Source organism: Lucilia sericata, unplaced genomic scaffold, assembly GCF_015586225.1.
Source record: "Lucilia sericata isolate MDLA Ls3-8-SP2 unplaced genomic scaffold, ASM1558622v1 Contig002937F_arrow, whole genome shotgun sequence".
NCBI lineage: Eukaryota > Metazoa > Arthropoda > Insecta > Diptera > Calliphoridae > Lucilia > Lucilia sericata.
Window position 1 is genome coordinate 29,209 of NW_023996593.1, and position 6,657 is coordinate 35,865.

General features: G+C 28.3%; 1 long non-coding RNA gene across 1 annotated transcript; it reads left to right on the forward strand.

Moving 5' to 3' along the window:
* The first annotated feature begins 3,511 nt into the window (after positions 1–3,511).
* On the forward strand, positions 3,512–3,810 carry LOC119614474. The gene is made up of 2 exons (XR_005232328.1): positions 3,512–3,667; positions 3,735–3,810. It is a non-coding gene; the product is annotated as an uncharacterized LOC119614474 (long non-coding RNA).
* The last annotated feature ends 2,847 nt before the right edge of the window (positions 3,811–6,657 follow it).

A 6,657-nucleotide genomic window follows, 5' to 3' on the forward strand; every position in this document is an offset into this window, starting at 1 on the left:
ATTCATTTGGAATACGTGAGGTATGAGTAATATTAAACTACTTATGTAATTAGATGTTAATCATGCGTATATAGTTGTTTTCAAAGTTTTCTCAAATGTGGTCTGAGAAACCCTCTAAACTTTTGAGAAACTTTTCAAATTGCTTTCGTTTTGTAGACATAAACATTATTGGCTTAATAATAAAACCATATAGTTTTATAGTCATAAGTAATAAACATTGTTTACATGCAAACTGATATACATACATCCACACATTTACATATTTATAGATGGAAATGTTTTTACATTTACATGTTTATACATACATATGTGTTTGTGTATGTGTAAAAAACAACATATCAGTATGTGTGTATTGTATAAAATGAACTACAAGTATGGCTGCATACTTTTAAGGGCAGGGAGGTAGCAGATCAAAAATATTTAATATATTTTTATGTGTAAAGTACTTGCAAATAAATAGAAATTATTTAATATTGTATTTGTTTGTGTGCAGACATAAAAAATATATAACTATAAAACTAAATATTACTACTCATAACGATTTTCAAATAATATAAATAAAATTTACACTTGTGTAAAGAGGATGGCAAAAGGAAAGTAGTTGTAAATATAAATTGATGAAACAGCAAAAATTGCCAAAAAAATATAAGAGAATTATAAAGATTCGTATTACTTTCAGCATGATCTTAACTAGTCTTGTCTGTAATGATGTTGGTATTTTTGAAGCAAATAATTTAACAATGATTTTTTCTACAGTTTTCCCTTTTCAAGCCTACTGTGTCTTTTAATTTAGATTTGTTTATATGATGTTATTTCAAGCTTCCTCCCAAAAAAAAACAAGTTCCCTGTTACTCTAGAGATTTGATCCAATCAAAAACAAATTCTAGACCATACAAGTGTAAAATGGTTTTAGTTTATCACGTTGTTGCTGTTGCTGTTTTAGCAACATCAAATGCAAATCATTTTACCATAAAACTATTCATGACAAAACATTGTTTTGGTATGAATTTAAAGAATGAACATATAAACGAACAACATCAACAACATGAACAAATAAATAAATGCTTAGTTGCGGATGAATATAGGAAAATCTTATTCCAAGTGGATTTTGAAAGGCATTTGATGTGTTTTACATTTGAGTTGAGAAAATTTTGCCAAAAAAAACAACATTTTACATGCCCTCAATGAAATGTGGTCTAGGGATTTAAATCTGCTGGTTTTATTCTTTTTTGTGAGTTTTTAATTTTCTGACTTGCAGATAAATATGTATGTTCATTTGAGTGGCAGAAATTTAACAATAATTTATTTACAATTGAAATTAATTAAATACAGCAAACAAATCAAAATTATTTAGAAGTGATTAAGTGGTAGTAAAATAATTTTATTTGAAGGAAATATTTTAGTTTCTATGAAAAATGTCTTTGTTTCACTTAAAATACATAAAATATGTTTAGATTTTAATACAATATTTTTTTTTATTTTCAGCTAAAACTTTAACATTTTTTTGTGCATTCTAATGGAAGTATTGTAATAACCATGAAGAAGAAGTTTGATGAGTTTTCAACATTGAAAGTATTTATTGAGGTGAGTACATATTTCGTCATTACATTCTTCTACATTCCTTCTGAGATCCTATAAAGAGGACTTTCATTATCGATAGCTTATGCAGCTGATAAATAGATGTCCGTCCTTCTGTCTGCTGAAATGCACAGAAGTGTTTTCTTTAATAAGAATTAACTCTAACTAAATATTCACTGACTTTAATCGAAAATGTGGTAAAAATTTAAACTGTGATTCGCAAATATAGTGTTTGCTAATGAACTATTTGTTAATTGCAATCAACTCCTTACAACTTATCGAGATTTTAACTAAATGTCGGTCTTATTAAACAGCACGGGAGTTATTAAGCTCATTATAATGCAAATTATTAGAAAAATTGGCTAAAGGAGTGATTTGTCTTTGCTAATAATAGACTAGTGAAATAGCTAAGATTCTAAATAATTATCTAAATTCTGCTTTTCATCAAAGTTGTATATTGTAAGAAATAACAATAATTGCCAGTCTCTGGTGCGGAGTTTCTCTTTCGGAAAGCTAAACTTGATAGTAGTAGCCGTCATACACAGATTTACTTAATTTTCCGCATTTCATCCTTCTAAGACATGCAATACCATAGTCCAGTGTAATAACTTGACTGAAGTTTAGTCTATAGTGTTGACTATTATCTTGACTACTGTTTTGACTTTAGTCTACTCTACAGTCTGGCCTTGACTATGGTCTAGTCAATGGTCTTGTCTATAGTCTATTCGTTAGCCTCGGCTATAGACTAGACTACTATAGTCTGGTCTACAGTCTTGACTATAGGTTAGTCTATAGTCTATATCTTAACTATAGTCTTGACAATAGACTAGACAATAGTCAAGATTATAGCCGGGACAATAGTCAAGACTGTAGACTTGACTGTATTAAAGACTGTAGACTAAACTATTGTCTATAGTCTTGACTAATGTCAAGTCTATAGTCTTGACTAATGTCAGTCTATAGTCTATAGTCAAGTCTATAGTCTAGTCTATAGTCAGGACAATCTATAATCTTGATTATTTTCTCGTCTATGGTCTTGACTATAGTCTAGTCTATAGTCATGACAATATTCTAGTCTATAATCTTGAATATTGTCTAGTCTATTGTCTTGGCTATTGTCAAGTCTATGGTCTTGACTATAGTTAGTCTATAGTCTTTACTATAGTCAAGTCTATAGTCTTTACTACAGTCAAGTCTATAGTCTTTACTACAGTCAAGTCTATAGTCTTGACTATTGCCTAGTCTATAATCTTGACTATTGCCTAGTCTATAATCTTGACTACTGTCAACTCTATAGTCTTGACTTTAGCCTAGTTAATAGTCTTGGCCTAATCTATGATCTTGACAATAGTCTAGTCTATGTTCACGACTGTATTCTAGCCCATAGCCCATTGTCCTGACTGTAGTTTAGTCTATAGTCAAGACTATAGATTAGACTATAGACTAGACTACAGTCAAGACTATAGACTAGGCTACAGTCAATACTGTAGAGTAGACAATAGTTAAAACAATAGACTAGATAATAGTCAAGATTATAGCCGGGACAATAGCCAAGACTGTAGGCTTGACTGTATTAAAGACTGTAGAGTAAACTATTGTCTATAGTCTTGACTAATGTCAAGTCTATAGTCTTGACTGTAGTGTAGGCTATAGTCTTCACTCTAAAAAATGCGTGTAAAATTACTACTACGGAGAATGTAATTTTTAAGAGAAAATTACAAAAAATGTGTAAATTTAAGCATAAAAAGTTTATAAAATAATTACATGTTTTTAGCAGCAAAATACATACAAAATGTAGTATTTTGTATTATTTGTATACATGTTTATAAGATAATAAACATTTTAAAGTTAAAATTACATGTATTCTATTTAAATTTATTTTTTAAACAAAAAAATGTGTAATCATACCAATTTGAATGCAGTGATATAAAAACGTCACATTTTATTTTTTAAATTATAAAAAGTTAGAGAAATTTGTTATTTAAAACACATATTTGTTATTTAAAACGGTACAAAATACTTAAAAAGGCTTAAAAATATATTCTAATGGTGGGGAAACTCATAAAAATCATCTAACGAATAAATGTGTGTAAGTCGCCAAATGAAATAATTTTTTGTTTTGAAATTTTTCAGAAATTGTTATTTTGTTTTTCCAGATATTTTCAAAAAGAAAATTATAATTACAATATTTGCAACAAATGACTGTATAGCAATGAAGTCGGCACCAATCGCCAAAAAAAGAATTGTGGCTCTTCCGGGCATATAATTGCAAAAGCAATAAAAATATATGTACATCAACTTCTTTAATGCATTGGGCCAAAATAAAATCTCATTCAATACTAATATTAGGATTGATTACAGAAAAAATACATTTCAAGAAGAATAAGAACTGAAGAGCTTGGTTAGCTAAGCAGTCTTTTCCATATTTTATTCAGAAATATAATGAAATATTATATGGAGTCATAATATGACTGTGGTCTTACAAATAATATGTATATTTGTGTTCTTTGATGTATTTTTCAATTTTTTAATTACGTATTTATCTTTAATCAAATTTTGGTTTTATCTTTATCATTAATTCTAATAAAAGTTCTTGAAAAACAGTTTTAACTCATTTTTGTTTTGTTTTGGAAAAAATGTGAAGTTTATAACAAAGCATTTTAAATGTATATATACATTTTGTCAATGTTACTTTAAAGAATTTAATTTTAAATTTACACATTAGAAATTTAAATTTACATGAATTTGGAATGTTGCTAAACATTTTTAAACACATAATAGGTAGAGATACAAAATTTGTATCCAATATTTTTACATACAATATGTTTAAAAATTTTAAATATTTTTCGACATGTATTTTTACACTAATTATACTAGGAGTCTGGTTACCTACAATAAATAGTGTAAATTTAAACAAAAATTTATAAGAGTGTTGATAATATTCTAGTCTATAGTCTTGACTATTGTCTAGTCTATAGTCTAAACTACTGTATAGTCTATAGTTTTGACTATTGTCTAGTTTATAGTCTTGACTGTAGTCTAGTCTATAGTCTTGACCATAGTCTAGTCTATGGTCTTGATTATAATCTAGACTATAGTCTAGTATATAGTCTTGACTATAGTGTAGTTTATAGTCGAGTCTAGTTTTGACTATTGTCTAGTCTATAATCTTGACTATTGTTAACTCTATAGTCTTGACTTTAGCCTAGTCAATAGTCTTGGACATAGCCTAATCTATGATTTTGACAATAGTCAAAATAGACTGTATTCTAGCCCATCTATAGTCCTGACTGTAGTATGGTCTATAGTCAAGACTATAGATTAGACTACAGTCAAGACTATAGACAAGGCTACAGTCAATACTATAGAGTAGACAATAGTCAAAACAATTTACTAGACACTAGTCAAGATTATGGCCGGGACAATAGTCGAGACTATAGACTTGACTGTATTAAAGACTATAGACTAAACTATAGTCTATAGTCTTGAATAATGTCAAGTCTATAGTCTTGACTGTAGTGTAGTCTATTGTCTTGACAATATTCTAGTCTATAGTCTTGACTATTGTCTAGTCTACAGTCTTAACTTACTATGTAGTCTATAGTTTATATATTGTCTAGTCTAACTAATCTAAGTGCTCAGAGAAGCCGGTAAATAATGCCTATTATTCTGATTGTTTTTGGTCTTTAGAATTGTTCACTGTAGATCGTTAACAGCCTTCACATTGAAGTATAAGTTATACTGTATGACAGACCCAGTAGTGGCTTACTTAAGCAAAACCCTAACTGATCACAGATTTGTAGTTAATGGCCTTACCTTAACTGACTGTATTGCAGAGCGTTAATAGTAAAATAGCAATTTTGACCTATTAATATAATTATATTTTAGATTAATATCTTTTGGATCGTATCGAACAAATTAAAAGTGGTGGGTATTTTGTAAGATTGTCTAAAGTTCCAATCCCCTTGAAGTTAAGGTAACACTAAAGGTTAAATTTGTGCTAGAAATCAATGTCTTTAAAACAATTAAACGACATTATACTTAATTGCTGCCATTTTCACAGTGATGAAAATGTTCTTCTCTTCTAAGTATTTTTTACCCTCAGAATAAATTTGTACATTCCATAACGTCACAAAACAATAAGTAAAACTAATAACAGCTGCATACTTTTAAGCTGGCCGGTCCTTGTTTTTCTTCTTTTTTTTTTTTGCACCATCAATAACAACTTGAGGGTGTTTACTCTTGACTGTTGCACTCAATATTGAAAAGTGCTACTTTTTTTTTTTTGACAGATTTTTTGTAGTAAAAATTTGCTTTTCCCTAGAATAGTCAATAATATTGGGTGTGATTGCTTTAGTTTTGATGTTTCTGTCTGTCATGATACTTTTGTTTATTTGTCTAGCGTTAACTCCCTCAAAAATAAATGCAAGTCATGGGTTTTATTGCTATTGTTTCACTCTATTAGAAGAGTAGATGTAAAAATTTAATACGTGTCCTTTTTGCTGTTACTAGTTTTTCTATTTTAGAAAGGATTTTTATGCTGGTTTTACTAGAAAAATTTTACATATTTATTTGTTTTAAATTTTGTCAGATATTTTATATTTTTAATAAAATATTATGAATTTAATAAATTGCCATAAAATCAAAATACAAACAAAAAATCAATATTGAAATAAACTTGTTAAATTATATTAAATTTTAAATTACTATGTCCCATAGAAAACGTTAACATACAAAGACATTTAAAGAATATTTTTCTAAAAAAAACAACATATTTTTATTTTGTTTCTATTACAAAAGTTGTCACAAGATGTCATGGCAGTTGCCATGGCAAACAAATTTAAAGCGATATTTTCTTTATTATCAAACTGGGCGTACATCAATCTTCACGCTTTTCATGTTTTATTCCATATACAGACACAGAGGAATAATGTCCTTTCGAAATAAAATAAAAAAAAAAGAAGAAAATACAAAATACTTCAGGCTGTCGCAAGTTTTTTAGGTTCAGGTAATATCACAATGAGAAATTGTATAAAAAATTTCGAATAAATTCATTACTGATCAAATTTTTATTTCGGA